The sequence below is a fragment of the Phocoena phocoena genome, chromosome 3 (genome assembly GCF_963924675.1).
Source record: "Phocoena phocoena chromosome 3, mPhoPho1.1, whole genome shotgun sequence".
In the NCBI taxonomy this organism is placed as follows: domain Eukaryota; kingdom Metazoa; phylum Chordata; class Mammalia; order Artiodactyla; family Phocoenidae; genus Phocoena; species Phocoena phocoena.
The window spans coordinates 79,475,871-79,492,324 of NC_089221.1; the positions used below are offsets into that span (position 1 = coordinate 79,475,871).

The 16,454-nt window shown below is 36.6% G+C and overlaps 1 pseudogene; it reads right to left on the reverse strand.

Moving 5' to 3' along the window:
* Positions 1–11,979: 11,979 nt before the first annotated feature.
* LOC136120967 (small ribosomal subunit protein eS26 pseudogene) lies at positions 11,980–12,326 on the reverse strand (annotated as a pseudogene).
* Between the last annotated feature and the right edge of the window lie 4,128 nt (positions 12,327–16,454).

The window sequence follows — 16,454 nt, forward strand, 5'->3', positions numbered from 1 at the left end:
ATGCAATGTCTCTAGTACTTGAATATAGAGACATTGGTAATTATAAGACTTGAAATATCGTTGGCTGTTAATTGCCATTGAAATGTTGAAAGAATACATTGAAAGTCTCAGTTCATCTATCAACTCAAGGAATAATCATGAACTCCATGGCAGCATTAAAAAAGATACTTATTAATATTTCATGTAGCCGGAGAACATATTGTAGTAAAAATCAGACCCAGGTACTAATAGTGAGAGAAGCAGAGTAATAAAGAAGGTTGAATTCATATTACTGGAAAATTTTCTATGCTAAAATCAGAATCCTGATAGGGAAGTAGTGAAGCCCTGAGTCCTGGGGTAAGGATATTTGGGTTGAATGCACTTGATAATATTACATCCCAAGATTCACCTTAATCCTATGAGCCAACATAAATGACCCCCTTCCCCTTGATAGAGAAGAATGCCTTCCTAATGTCTGAATATCATGCAAAGATTTCACCTGAGTTAAGTGTTCACAAGATGATGCTGTCCGGCCCCTAAATCTGCCCTTGAATTCCTCATTGCTTCCGAACCAATAACTAGGGTCAAATCTTATTAGGGAAGTATTGACTCACCAGAGAAGTAGTGACCTGAATAGAGGAGTACTGTCCCTGCTACAGAGTGAGATTATTTATTAAAAGAGCTGCAGATCTGGCTAATACATGCTGGCAAGAACCAGCGTAACATATTTGAGAATAGATTTTAACAGTGCTGGACCCTAGGTAATGCAGAATATAATTCCGATATATAAATAGGTGAAATAAGTCACGCGGAGATAGGTAAATACCTTGTGATCTTTCTTATATGTGAAATCTTAAAAAAACAAACAAACAGAAAAGCAAGCTCATACAGTGAACAGATTGGTGGTTGCAAGGGGGGGGGGAGAGGAGGTGGGGAGAAATGGGCAAATTGTTGTTATTGTTTTTTTTCAGTTTAAGTTGATTGAATATAAATAAATCGGTGGATAGATGGATGGATGGATAGATAGATAGACAGATTAAAGTCTGTTGCGATGGGGGTACCCTCCTATGACTCAGGATTCAAAAGAAGGATAATTAGAGCCTGCCTCACGCTATGTCTGGCATTGCTCTTCGAAGTATGGAAACAACAATGGCCTATAGTAAGTGAGGTAGTGCTGTGGAACTGCTTTAGAGAAGTATTGATCAAGTGGTCAAAAGTCTCAAAGAATAGGAGTATTATAATTAATAATGTTAGACCAGAGAACACACAGCTGACTATGTGCTTTGGCAGATACTGCCTGATACTTTCTTCCCATAAACAATATGAATACATCAATGAAGGTGACACATGCATTGTTGAAAAGATAGTAGTAGATTACTGTGGATTTGGGCTCCTGGTATCAATGGGGATGATAAGAATACCAAATAGCAGAGGTATGGTGATAGCATTTAATAGTCAATACCAAGATAAAATACGGTGTGAGGGAGCATGGACAGAATGGAAATCAGAGAGCCTCAAGTGACTGGAATTTATGGATTTGGCTATAGATCATGATGATGCTAAGTCTGAGATAGTTGCACAGCAATCCAGGATACTGCTTGCCTTATAGGACCAGAAAAAATCAAGAACAAGGAAGAGAAGGTTAAACTCATTCACTGTAATGGAAAATTATAATTCTTTTCCCAGGTTCCTGACTTGACCTAGTTCTCAAACCCAGAACCCATAGAATGAAAAGGAAACCAACCAGTCCCTTTGGGGAAAGACCCTGTATCCCATAGCATGTCTTACAATTACCCCAGTCCTTCTGCAAAGGGATCTATGGCCATTTTCCAGAATAAGTTGGCTTTGGAAAATAGGCAGTACCCAAATTATTTGATGACTGTTGGGGACAGGATCTAATCTGTTGTTGATTCAGTGGAACAAAAATATTATTCCCCCTTTAAAATGAGGGCATATGGAGGCCCAGTAATGATGAAATCTTGGTGCAAACTCATTTCACAAAGATCTAATGGGTTTTTGGACCAAACCTTCAGTCATTTCCTTTATCTCTGAGTGCAAAATTGGAATGGTTATAGTTAGCAGCCAGCATAACATTCATATTGGTTTCATGAACTGTGGAAAGGAATTATGGTAGGAAAGTAAAAGTGGAAGCCCCTGAAACTAACCTTGCTCTGATTCTGACCAAGATAGTAAATCAGAAACAATACTGAATTTCAATTAGAAAAGATTTGGCTCTAATTAGTGATATCTTCAAAGACTTAAAGAATATGAGGGTTGTGGTACCCACCATATTTCCATTTAATTCACCATCTCAGTTCCTTTAAAAACCAAATGTATCACAGATGATGGTGGAATATTATTAAGTTAACCAAAGAGTTACCTGAGTTGCAGTTGCTGTGACATCTCTACTAAAGTTGATTGATTTAGCTTCTGGAACTTGGAATGTGGCTACAGATATGGCAAATCCATTTTTTCCCAATTCCTATCAGGAAAAAAGATCAAAAGCAGTCTGCATGCATGTGGAGTAGACAGCTGCATGCATTTATAATCTTGCCCCGGGACTATGTTAACTATCCTGCTCTGTCACAGTATAGCCCAAAGGATGATAATAACCTGGGCTTTCCACAGAAATGTTTGTCCACTATTTTGATGACATTGTGTTAATCAGACCTCAAAATAGATCTTGAATTTGTTTTCTCTACTACTGCTCTCCTGGTTCACTCCTTTGTATTGAAATAATCTCTTGGGTGGTCCCTCAAACTCACTTTTCCCTACTCCAGTGGTTCTCAATAGTGTCTCCTTGGGGCCACATTTGGCATTGTTTGGAGATAGTTTTGGCTGTCACAGTGCAGGGGTGCTACTGGCGTCTAGTCGGTGGAGTACAGTGCTGATAAACATTGTACAATGTGCAGTACAGTCCCTCACAACAAAGAACTGTCCAGCCCAAAATGTCATTAGTTCTAAGGTTAGGGAACAGTGCTCTGCTCAGTCTGCTCTTAGTACCATAATCAAGTGTCAAGGACAGTGAAGAGTGTGACATTTTACCTCTACTTGTGAGCTTATGTTAAGCTACCACAATTGTTTTGATACTTGTAGAAGACTTCATAGTAAGAGACAAAGGAATTTATTCCCTATGGCCCAGCAAATATAATAAGCATCAGCATATCTGCATCAATTCTTCTTACCTTCAAGTCCACCAGAATGACACAGTGAGCCTAGATAAATGCTACCCATTCAGTGGCTTTACCTCTCCGCTGAGAAACCGAGGAACCCAGAAGCTTTGGAGAAAGCAACATACATTGCAGCAAGATGCAAACAAGCCATCCCCCTTTTCTCCTCTGGGATGTGAGCAGTTACACAGGGGTTATACTGTAGTTGCCTTGACCTGCTTATTTTCCTTTGTGACTAACTACAGAAATAGCTCAGTATCTGGAGATGGGTAAGTCTTGTGGTCTGATAGATTTAGAAAGAACGTGAAAGGATGCTCAGAACACGGTGAATTGTCTATACTCCACTGTTTTTACAGTATAAAGTTCATTCTGCTTTATGTGGCAACATAAGACCCTTGTGACTTGATTTCTAAGTCTATCTTCACTTCTTAACAACAAAAATAGATTTCAGGGCTTCCCTGGTTGTGCAGTGGTTGAGAGTCCGCCTGCCAATGCAGGGGACGCGGGTTCGTGCCCTGGTCCGGGAGGATCCCACATGCCGTGGAGCGGCTGGGCCCGTGAGCCATGGCCGCTGAGCCTGCGCGTCCGGAGCCTGTGCTGTGCAACAGGAGAGGCCACAACGGTGAGAGGCTCGTGTACTGCAAAAAAAAAAAAAAAAAAGATTTCAAAATAATAAGAAACTGTTTACATGCCCACCATGTTGCAGGTGCTGTTTGAATGCCAGGAATACCCAGGGAACAGGACCTAGTCCTGACTCCCATAATTTAAATATCTAGTTCCAGCTAGATATTATCAAAATGCATCCTGCATTTGTGTCTGTGTGTGTTGGAACTCACATGCCTCAAATCCTGAGCTATCTCCCTATTGACACAATATATTTGCAAAGAAGATATGCAGAGAAAAGGCAAGCCCCTAGAACCCAGTCTTGGATACCAGCTAGGCCATTGCCTGCCAAATCCTGACCTGGATTAAACCATGTGGAGCATTGCCTAACCTTGTTCTCCAAGCATATCCCTGTATACTGGGGCATAGAGTGCCTGTGGGAGATGCTTGGACAGGCATTGAGGGGTTCTAGGTCCCTTCTTGACTCCCTTTCTCTCACACTACGTCTGCGAATTTCTCTCTTGCTACAGTAGAGAAATGACTATTATATTTAACGTATAGCTGCCATAAGTAAAAAGTGATGATGGAACAAATAATGACTGGAGGATTATTTTATCAAGACTATATTTTCTTTTTTGCTTTCATGTTGATATGTTCATTGCCTACAAAGAATTGTGAAATGGCACCATTAATTCCCTCTCCTAACTACCCCATTAATTCAAAGTGCCATGGAAGCATTGTTGAATTTTTAAATTGCTTTTAGTTTTTAATTTTGAGTTTGACTTAGCAAAAACTAGGAAGAAACTGGAACCTGATAAGCTCTTAACAAATTAATATGTCCCTGTACATATGCAGTGCATTCAAATGCACAAATATGATTATATATAAATTGATGCAGATTTTCTTTCTGATTTTGATAGTACTATAACTGATACATTGGGAGTGCCAAGTTACTCTTTCCTAACATTTTACTTTTTATAGAAGTCCACCTAAACTAATGCTAGTGAGTGATACCATATGGGGTGGGTTTATTCACATTTTAATTCAACCATGAAACAGCCAGATGTGCACTGTGTACCTTTCAAATCTACGTCCCTTCTTCTGTTCTTCAACCAGTGAGAATGACATTGTTCAGTGAAATGTGAGCTAACATGCATTCCAGGTGCAGATTTTCTCTCTGTTTTAAAGCTGCAATATAGAACATGGCTTTGAAAAATTGGATTAAGCTTTTTAAAAATAAGAAATTATAATAAAACTGTGCGCAGGTACATTTTCTTTTCAAAGAATGGAACTTTTGCTCTGCTGTCAGTAAGATAAAGCATCAGCTACAACTGCCAGGACACAATTTCATTTCATTGCAATTTGATACAGATGTTCAACTTCCCATTGAGAAGAATATTCCATATATAATATTGAAGATAAATTAGATTAAGAGAGACAGAGTAATTGCCAAAAATTGAAAGACGTAAGTTTTATTTCCATTAACAAAGCAAAGTATTTCTGGAAACTTGGAGCAAACATTTGGGTCTTCTTAGTCCAAAGCTGAATTGAAATAATACTGCTGTGCTTTTGGAAGTAGCCACATCAAACCCTCTACTTAATTCTCATCACCATCATCCATTCATACAAGTGCCTTCCTACAATATCTATTTGTCAAGACTCCTTAAGGAAATAGTGGAAACACTATACCTATTTAAGTATCTCTGAGATATCTTCTCAATATATATAAATCCAACAAATTCTGCACTAATAAAACACCCACTACTTGTCAGATTCTTGTTATCATACTTAATTCCTATGAAGTCAGGAATACTACCTCTCTTTTACAAGTCAGTAAACAGGTCAAGAAGCTTCAACATATAAATTTGAGGGGACAAAATTCGGTCTATAACAGATGGCATGCTGGGTGGAGACCCTTTGATCTGTTTCAGTGGGGATATGTTAAAGTGTTGGGATTATGTATGGCCTCAGTGTTACAGCACTGACCAATGTGTCCCTTCTGAAGTGTAGTTCACAAAGCAGTGATTCCAGCAGAGCAGACCAAAAGCCAACATGGACTAGGCAGGTAACATGAATAAGGAAGGAGAAGTCTGGTTACAAGAAAAGCAAGGATGTGTTAGCTTCTTTCATTTTTTCCTCCCACCTAAAGGCATGGCAACACAGAAATATTTCTCACTGTAATAAAGTAGCAGAACAAGCACAGTGATAAATGGCAGTGAACCTTTAACTTTGGCTAATAATGGAGAGATATTAAGGAGTGGTGCAGACTAGGACAAATTGGGCCTTCATGCCATCTTAAGTGGATCAGCTACCATGTAGGAATATAGAATTTCTGTTGTCAGAACTTCTGATTTTTTTTGAGAAATATTGGAAATATGGATTTTTTAATGAAACCTCTTGATCTGTAAACAAACAAAACCTAATAAATCAGCTCTTTTTAGAATATACAAATTCAGAATAAAGTAAATAATTGAGACAAAAAAAGAGATGGGGCTTTTTGATGTGGAGAGATAAAGGGGATGATGCAAGCAGAGAGAGGTTGAGAGAAGATGCCAAGGAAGGTAGAGTGCCAGGTCCAAGGGTTGAGTCGCCACCCAAGATATGCTGAAGCCTATGTAAAGGAATGATGGGAGCAGGCCAGCCAGTCATCCCATGAGATGCAGCTTTCACCACCACATCTGCAGCTGGTACCAGTTGACTGTCCAGTCTACAGTCAGGAGACATCTTGCCCTGAAGGCTGAAGGCACTCCCAGCAGCTGGACTTCCAGCTGGAGCACTCCCAGACATGTTTCAGGACTTCGCTCAGCCTTTTCATATATGCCACAACACCATGTCCCAACAATGCCCTCAGGACAATTATAAGACCACAGGAATCCCTTGACATCTAGCAGGATGGCTGGGGGAATCACACTTGGGGTGGAGGAGGCCAACTTTGAATGGTTCCCTTTCTAGAGCCTGATGTTGGGACCACCAGTAGACACTGATCCATACAACGCTAGTCCCATAGGATGCTGAGGAGGTGCAGTGGGGCCCTGGAGGAATCTGTAGTTTAAAATGTTCAAGAACTGCAAAATTACATCAAACAAAAGGTGTGTTTATGCAGGGCACTCAGATAATGTCTATGCTAGTGAATTTTATAAATCTGCAAGGGTAGGTGTAGCATCTATTGGGTTTCTAATTTATGTGGCTACAGAACTCTCTCTTTAAGAAGCTTCTGGCCCAGAAATCTCACAATGGCAGCCTCACTGATATGTTTTGTCCCACAAAAGTCTGCTGAAATTTTTGAGCTGAGAGCTGAAGGAGAAGCACGTGAGGAAGATCTTTATAAAGGAGCTGCATGAGCAAAGGTACAAAGGAAGGAGGGCAGACTGTTCTAAGGACCTGAGAGCAAGTCGCTGTAGCTAGAGTTCAGAGAGGGAGCTTTCTGTGAAATGAACAATTGGGGATCAGACCACAAGGTGTCTTTTTTTGTGTGTGTGTGTGGAATTTTTTTTAAATACATTTATCCTTTCATTTAACTTTAATTTTTTCCCAGACCCATATAAAACTCAAATGGGATACTTTTTGTAGTTTATATCTTAATTGGGGAAGAAATTATGTTTTTATTAGGTTGAGTCTTTCTATTCAGCAACATATATTCCATTCAGTAACTTCTTTTGCATGGATCCTGATCCTTTTGAGGTAAATTTATTCCTGGATATTTTAAGGTGTTATCACTATTGTGCATTGAATTTTTCCTTTTAAATTTCTGAGTGGTGATTATTATTACTGATATAAATTTTTTTAAAGCTATTGATATTCGTATATTTTTTTCTTGCATTCTGTCACCTTACCAGAGTTTCTTGTTAGTTCTAACAGATTTTTGTAAAGTTTCTTGGATGTTCTATTATACAATTATATTACCTGCATATAAAGGTAATTTTGCCTCCTCTGTTAAATATTTATATGTTCATGTCCTTCTATTACATTGGTCAGATCCTTAAAATTCAATAATAGAGCTGATAATGGCATTCCTATCTTGTTCTTGATTGTAATGGCAGTGGGTCCAGTATTTCACAATTTATTATGATATTTATTATTGATTTGAGGTAAATAGTCTTTTGTGTATAGGGAGTTTACTTCTGTTCTAATTTTTCTTAGATTTTTAAATAAATAGGTACTGAGTTCTATCATTTTTTCATCTATTGATATAATCATGTTTTCTTTAAGAGGTTGACTTATTTTCTAATTGTATTGAAAATTTTCTCATATTGAACTCTGCTTGCATTGTTGGGATAAGTTCCACTTGGTCACAATGTATTACTCTTCAAATTCACTTCTGGTTTTCATTTGCTAATATTTGATTTAGAATTTTTAGAATTATTTTCATGGTTGAAATTGGTTTATAGTTTTCATTTTGGAGGATCACTGTCAGGTTTTGGCATTAAGATTATGCTAGCTCTGTAGAATTAATTGAGGAGTGTTCTTCCTTTTTCCATAATCTGAAAATAGTTTTAATATCAAGATAAGCATCTGAATTTTTTTTAGTGAATAACTTTTTACTTATTATTTACATGTAACACTCGTTCACCTATTTTCTTGCTCTTGTTTTTCTGTGTTATATCATTGCAATAGTTATCCATTATTTACTAAGACAAATAAGAATCCAGACTGATAAGAACTTTCAAACTCCAGCACAGCAGAGATTATGCTTTAGTGACTAACTGTGAATTCATGTATATGGATATTCATAAGAACAAGTAATTTCAATTGTTCTCTTTAGTGTGTTTGCTCTTATGGGGGATAAATGCTGCCAAAGAGATGTTACATTGGAACTCAAAAACCTAAGAGTTAATGTGCGCTTTAACTTATCTTAAGGTGTTTTAAGATTCATGTTAAAGAGTTAGTCCCTTGAGGGCAAGGGGAAGCCTTTGAAGTGTTTTAAGCAACAGAGTAATGTAATTAGATTTGCTTTTCAAAATAATGACATTGACTGCTTGTGCAGAACAGATTGCATGGAAGGCAGTCCAAGTGGGTGTTGGAAGATCAGTTAGCAGCTTTTGAAGCTGTTCAGGTGAGAGTAACAGTGGCTTGGATTCTGGTAGAGGCAGAGGAAATGCAAAGAATTAGAATAGAAAGAGTTAATTACTGGGAAGTAATGATATGTCCAGTGAATGTGTTAGCGTTCATACTGTCCTTTTGAAGTCCTTCAGGGACAGGAAATATAGCTTCTTAAACTTTCTTTCATAATATTCAGTATAATTACAGTCAGAAATTTAATAGATGTGTCTCATCATAAAATCATAGACTTGTAATGACCCTGAAAAGTTGTTCTACTTTACTGCCTTTCCTTAGGATAGGAAAATACAGTTTCTATTAAAAGTATTTTTATTCTTGTAATCTAGGTAAGGGGGTTTTGTATTAAGTTTGGACTCCCTCTCATTAAAACTTCCTATAATCTAATCAGCCATGGGAAAACCCACTGGTATTTTCCTATCCTTCACTATAACTTGGTTTTGGATGCTCTTCATGACCCATCTGGATTATTTCTAATAGCTTCTATGTCAGCTTGTTTGACTACAACTTTACAGTGGTGTAACCAAATAGAAGTTAATTTTTTTAAATCACATAATAAGAAGTCTAGAGGTAACATGATTGCTGATTTTGTTAATTTTATATGTCTATGTATGAATATCTCCACAATAAAGTTTCTATCATTCTCTTGGCCGTTTTCACATAAGGTCACAACATAGCTGGCATTATGTCTCCATTCCTAGTGGGAAAGTAAAAGAGGTATAATAAAGAAAACAGAGTGACAATTATATCAGGAGGGCAAAGGATTTTCCAGAGAGCCTAAGAGAAGTCTTGTCTCATTGGCCAGTATTGTCACATTATTTCTTCTACGTGAAAAGGAGTCTTGAAAGATGTATCTTTTAGCTCACCATACTTTATAAGTAAGGAATGCTAATAAAAAGGAAATTGGAATCCGTGCTAAGACAGCCAAACTACAGTATCTACCACAATTTCCTAAATAGTATTTTTCTTTCTTATTCTTTGTCCTTTTAACTTTCCTACCCACCTATACTTCCCAATACAATGCCAAGTCTTATCAAATTAATCTTTGCAAAACATCACTTTGGCCATATAATTTCCCATTGACTACAGGAAAAAATAATGCTTCTTAACCTGGCATTCAAAGATCTTTACAGCTTGGTCCTAAAGTACTTGTTAAAATTTATCTCTAAATATTCTTATATAGAAATGCTCTACTCCAAGCAATATCTGGCTTGTTACTATCTTATGTCCTGTATTTTCCTAATTCTGTTTTACATGATCTTTACCTTACACAGATTCCATCTTTCCTCATTTTATACATTCATCATACACAACTTCCATTTTAAATTCTGTCAGACCCTCCCCTCTTCCCCCAGCAGTAATTATCCCTGCCTTTTAGTTCTTATGTATATTTATTTGCCTTGTTTTTATACCTTGGTTTTATTAATTATTTTCTGCAGTCTACCAATTACATTGCAGTTCTGTGCGGGCAGGGTCTATGCCTTTTGCCTTTTCTTGTGCCTGTATATCATATCATATCATATCATATATCATATCACACAGTGGGGGCAGAACACATATTTGTGGGTTTAGACCATGTTGAAACAATTTCAGACAGAAAAATTATTTTTATTTAAAAATATTTCCAGTACTGCATCAGAGTTTAACTACCTCTAGGTTTAACCAGTTTTCTCCTTATGTGCCCTCAAATCAAGATATACAGCTATATTATGCTAGGTTATTTTAATATTAATTTACAACTATAAATGTTTACCTTTTCAAGATCTGATCAGCTGCATACAAGATCAGCATTTTGCATTTATATTGAATTTTCTTCATCATATAGTCTTGTTTCCTTAATCATTTGCACATTTGATAACAAAATTGACTTATTACATATAAAAGGTTCACAAAACAGAATTCACCTCATGACCTTTTCTTATTGTGTTTTAATGGTCTGTATGGTATAAATTGATATGATTATGTCAGAAAATAGCAGAGACAGACAAATCATACGAACCCATAATGTACCCAGTGATCTGTGAGCTGAGAATACATTTTAAAATTTATTTATATTTTGGGGGATACCTCCCAAAGACACTATTATGATGAATTGAATAACATTTCAGTGAAAATGTTTATAGTGTTTCAGAGTAACAAAAGCATTTACTACTGGAGATTTTCAGACTAGACAAATTTAATTAGGCTAGCTAAGAGGCAAGATAAAGAAAAGAGCTGCTTGCCCGTTCATTTTCTACTAGCCAGCTGAAATTTCAAATACAGCAACTTCTTTCTGTATCAATCACAGGTGTATGGAGATAAATCAAAACAAACTATTTCTGTAACATTACAATATAGTAAATTGCATCATGAGCTAGCACAGTGGGAGTGGTATCAAACAGATACTCAATTTGTGAAAAGAGTTATCTCAAAACAGGCATTTTCTGAAATACTTTGCTAAACACTGGTATGTTAATTGTTTTATTGGCATACCAATTCCTGTGGCTTATACAGAGGTTGCAGAATGTAGCTCATAAATTTCAGAATAAGATATCTGGGTGTGAATCTTACATCCATTACTTGTTAGTGTGGGCTAATTAGTCTTTCTGAATCTTGGTTTACTTACCTATAATCACAGTACGGCTGTGAACATTAAATACAAAAAAAAAACCTTTATAAATAGAATAGTACATGTAATAATTGATTATTAACTAATGTTAGAATCCTTTTTCTCTAGTAACTCATGTTTCCAATCCATTAAGCACTTTCCTAATTGTCACCTTAGGGACCCACCTGGCCCAGTTTTAGCATCATTAAAACAAAACAGAAATACTAGTATGTAAAAAAGGTAATTGCTATGTGATAACAATTTAACTTGTATCTCTCAAATAACTCTAAATTTTAATCAAGTTTATCTCATAAAAATACTTCCAAAAGTCTTCCTTTTTTCCTCCTCTTGTTTGTTTACAGCCTACAGGGTCTGATAAGCCTCTTATTTTTAGAATCTTTCACCCTTCCTCTCCAAAAACATTGCCTGAACTTTAACTCATGAAGATTCTTATGTCTTGATTTTTTTTCCTGCCTCTTTAGTCATGTTTCTTTCTACTCATTCTTTATTCTTTTTTAAGTATTATTTCCATTTTATTGTCTTTTCAGAGAACAGCGTTTCTCCAGTCTTTAAGGACTTATCTCCTTACATGGGCTTTGGTGGACTTTGTGGGGCAGCACGCATAGATCTAAATTGGGGTGAAGGTGCTTGGTTCTTCCCGGCTTCCTGAGAACAATTCCTGACTACCTTGTTGTGAATGGCACAACTCACGCAGTAATGTAGTTTCACATACAGCTTGGGAAACAGATAGGCATTGAAAACACTCGCTTCAGAAATGTCCCTGAAAGCTGCAGCCTCTACTATGTTCCAAATGACAAACTTCTTAATGGCCTTGTCCTTGGGCATGCATTAGGCATAGTTGGTGCAGCGAATGGACTGCACATGGCCATGGCCCTTTGGGCACGACCATTGTTCCTTCTTTTCTTGGTCATCTTGGAAGCAAGACATGAGAGAGGACTCTTTCTACTCATTCTTTAACTCCCTATATGAACTTTGGGAGAATGGTCTGGTAAAGGTACATTTTCTTGAGGGATGAAAGAAGGTGAAGGCAGGAAAGAGCAAAAAGAGAAGTAGAAGAACATTAACATTTCAATACATCTTTTTTCAGTTCTTGTCACAGGTGAATGAACTACAATATTTTTAAATTGTTTTGGGCAACAAAGTTTAGTCTTGAGTTATCAACTTCGTCTTGAACCTCAAAATCGATTCTTCTTATGATTTAGATTAGAGTACAAAACTATTAATAACTCCTATTTCCTAGAAATTAAAAAGAAAAGTTTTTAAGATTGTTCATCTCACTTCATTGAGAAATCAAGGATACTCTTTTTTTTTTTTTCGGTACGCGGGCCTCTCACTGTTGTGGCCTCTCCCGTTGTGGAGCACAGGCTCTGGACGCATAGGCTCAGCGGCCATGGTTCACGGGCCCAGCCGCTCCGCAGCATGTGGGATCCTCCCAGACCGGGGCACGAACCTGTGTCCCCTGCATCGGCAGGCGGACTCTCAACCACTGCGCCACCAGGGAAGCCCCAAGGATACTCTTTTATATACATTTCATTCTTCCTATTCTTTCTAACATTGTCATTCAAAAGTATATCCTTTTCAGATTTATTCTAATCATAAAATTTCCTTCTTATTTTATTTTTGTCTGGCATTTTGAAGTAGTGATTCAGCAGCCAACAATCACTTACCGAACTCCAGATATATGTTAGGGACTAAATCATTTCCTAGAGATACAAAGTCTAAGAGGATAGAAGCTCTGTTCTTAAGGCCAGTGATAGTAAACTCCATGTTGTTCTAGTTACTATATAAGAGGGTGCACTTTATGAGAAGTTACAATTCCTAGATGACTCATAATGATACGTACCCAATTATATTGACTTGTGCCATATTCTGATAGTAATGGATGCTTATGGAAAACACAAAATTAGAGGGATAAAAAAATGCTAAAAAAATGCCCCGTCCAAAAAAAGGCCAACTATGTTTTGTCATATTTTTGTGGAGAATTAAGTTGTTGGAGAAGGACATAGTTGTCAGGTAGAAACTTAGGAATTGTAAAGGGCATTCTAAAGGGCAAGAAAAATCCAAACTGTTTTAGTGGCTTTTAGGACATAGGAGCCAAACTACTATTCTCTTGAGGGAGAAACATATACTTTTCTTGGCTGAAACACAGCTCTACATGAGTTGGAACTTATCTAAAAGAAAAGGGGAGTTAAGAAAGAAGAATGTAGTTAACAGAAGATTTAATTGTGAAAATATTAGTAGTTGAGTTTAAGGGCTCATCATTCATTCATTGATCCAACAATATTTATTGAGTATCTACCATGTGCCAGACATTGTGTCAGATGCTAAGAATAGAGCAATAAAGTGGTAGACCCCTTATCTTTCATCTTTGGGAGCTCTCAGTCTATGAATTTAAAAAATGTACATTTTTATTTCTCTATGTGTTTAGTGTCTATGAAAAGTTATGTGATAAGCAGGCACCTGTGAAATATTCAATGAGTAAGACCTGTATGTCATTCATTAATTATTTGCTGAAAAAAGGACACATTCCCTGACCTTAAGAAACAAACATAATAACTCACATTTAGCCCTTGCTGTGTGCTAAGCAGTGGTAAGTGCCTTATGTTGATTTTTTTTAAAAATTGAATCCTTTCTATAACTCTATGAAGTACTCTGGTTATAGATGAGGAAAGTAGTTTAGAGAAGTTAACTAAGTTGGTCCTAAGATTCTATAACTACTAAGTGGCAGACCTAAATTTTGAAAGGAGCAGAGACTCCAGGTTCCTCTCTTAACCACTATATCACATTGGATTCTATTGCCTTCCTTATATGGTTGGCAGGTTCCCAGGATCTAAAAGTCTTATATGCTTTTACTCTCTATTGTTGATACTGTTCTAATACAGAATACAGAAACTGATCATTGCATCAATTCTATGAAAGTTTTCTTATAATGATTTATGTCAAACTAGGTCATCAGTCATCAAAAAGGGAATAGAGAAAGATCTACTTATTTAATTGGCATATTGTCTCAATCAAAAATCATAAACCTACCACTCTCTGCCTGTCAGAGTTCCCATTATGAGTTACACTTCTGGGATAAGACCTTAAACTCTCAATGAAAAAATAAGTAAACAAAACAGTGTGGTATTGGCACAAAAACAGACACATAGAATGGAACAGAATAGTGAGTCCAGAAAAAAAACACATGCCCATATGGTCAATTAATCGACAACAAACAGGCAAGAATATATAATGAAAGAAGGACAGTCTCTTCAATAAGTAGCGGTGGGGAAAAACAGACAGCTACCTGTAAAAGACTAGACTTTTCTCACACCATATACAAAAATAAACTCAAATGGATTAAAGACTTAAATGTAAGACCTGAAATTATAAAACTCCTAGAAGAAAACATAGGCAGTATGCTTTTTGACATCAGTATTAGCAGTATTTTTGTATCTGTCTCCATAGTCAAGGGAAACAAAAGCAAAAATAAGCAAATGGGACTACATCATACTAAAAAAAGTTTTGCACAGTGAGGGAAACCATTGATAAAACAAAAAGGCAACCTACTGAATGGGAGAATATATTTGCAAATGATATGTCTGATAAGGGATTAATATCCAAAATACAAACAATTCAATTCAAAAATAGCCAGAGGATACAAATAGACATTTTTCCAAAGAGGACATACAGGTGGCCAGCAGGCACATGGAAAGATGCTCAACATCACTCATAATCAGGGAAATGCAAATCAAAACCACAATGAAAGATTACCTCACACCTGTCTGAATGGCTGCCATCAAAAAGACAACAAATAACAAATGTTGGCAAGAATGTGGAGCAAAGGGAACTCGTGTGCACTGTTGGTGGAAATGTAAATTAGTGCAGCCATTATGGAAAAGAGTATGGAGTTTCCTCATAAAAATTAAAAATAAAACTACCATATGATCTAGCAATTTCACTCCTGGATAATTATCCAAAGAAAACTGAAACACTAATTTCAAAAGATATATGCACCCCAGTGTTCACTGCAGCATTATTTAAGATAGTGAAGATGTAGAAGCAAACTAAGTGTCCATTGACAGATAAATGGATAAAGAAGATGTGGTATATATGCAGGATGGGATATTACTCAGCCATAAAAAAAGAATGAAACCTTGCAATTTGCAACAACATGGATGGACCTAGAGGGTTTTATGCTAAGTGAAACTTAGCTTTCAAACAGAGAAAGGCAAAAACTGTATGTTTTCACTTACATGTGGAATCTAAAAAATAAAACAAATGAGCAAATGTAACAAAACAGAAACAGACTCACAGATAAAGAGAACAAACTAGTGGTTGCCAGAGGGGAGATGGATAGAGGGTTGGTGAAGTAGATGAAGGAGATTAAGAAGTACAAACTACCAGCTATAAAATAAGTAAGTCATGGGGATATAATGTACAGCACAGGGAGTATAGTCAATAATATTCTAATAACTGGTGCATTATCTATAATGATATTGAATCACTGTGTTGTACATCTGAAACTATTATAATACTGTAAGTCAAATATACTTCAATTAAAAAACTGGAAAGAAAAAATAAGTTTAGTTGTTTGGGGTTGTTTAAATATCTTGTCTTCAACTATTTTCCAGTAATTTGTTGGACAAATTCTACACAGTATCCTGTTCATTAAATTCAGATGGTGTTTGAATCATCTTTTATTTGTCAGGTACTGTTTAGGTATTAAAAATACTAGAGTGGATAAAAAGCATCCATGATCTCATGGAACTGTATGCTGGGAGGGAGGGGTAAGGAGACAAAAATCTATCTTTATCTATCTATCTATCTATCTATCTATCTATCTATCTATCTATCTACCTGTCTATCTACCTATCTACCTACCTACCTACCTACCTAATCTATCTAGGATGTTATGACAAATATTAAGAAGAAAACTAAAGCATAATAGAGTGAGAGATGAAAGTGCAGCTAATAGGTGGATTATGAAAGGCCTACCAGATGAGGTGACATTTGAGCACATATTGAAGTGAGTTAGCTGTGAGGGTATCTGAGAAGAG